This window comes from Bison bison, unplaced genomic scaffold (genome assembly GCF_000754665.1).
Source record: "Bison bison bison isolate TAMUID 2011002044 unplaced genomic scaffold, Bison_UMD1.0 scf7180017845594, whole genome shotgun sequence".
Classification (NCBI taxonomy): Eukaryota; Metazoa; Chordata; class Mammalia; order Artiodactyla; family Bovidae; genus Bison; species Bison bison.
The window spans coordinates 12,650-13,031 of NW_011476167.1; the positions used below are offsets into that span (position 1 = coordinate 12,650).

The window sequence follows — 382 nt, forward strand, 5'->3', positions numbered from 1 at the left end:
GGGTCTCAGGAGGCGGCACCTGCAGGGGGTGGGGGTGCCTGGCGCCGCCGTCCCGGAAAGCAGCCGCGTGGGGCCTGGTGGCCCTCTCGCTGGTCCGTTACTCTGCACATCCTCAGTGCGTGGTGCGCGTGAGTGGGATGGTAGTGCTTTTTCCCTCGTTGTGAGAGTAACACCCGTGGTGGAAGTTTAGAGAATTTACACCGAAGTACACAGAAGGGCAGAAGCGCCCTGGACGAGGCTTCACCCCGGCGGGCGCAGTGCACCCTGATTCTGCGGCGTTTCTTCCAGTGGGAGTGGGCTCGGGTTGTGATTTTCAAGCTAACTGTAGGTCCAACCCTTTTAACGGGAGTCTCACGGGCTCTGAGTTCTCACAGCGCTCCGT

The 382-nt window shown here is 61.3% G+C and overlaps 1 protein-coding gene across 1 annotated transcript in view; it reads left to right on the forward strand.

Annotated features, from left to right (window-relative positions):
- MYEOV2 (myeloma overexpressed 2) overlaps positions 1-382 on the forward strand; it is a 4,634-nt gene that overhangs the window by 3,588 nt on the left and 664 nt on the right. The window lies entirely within an intron of this gene.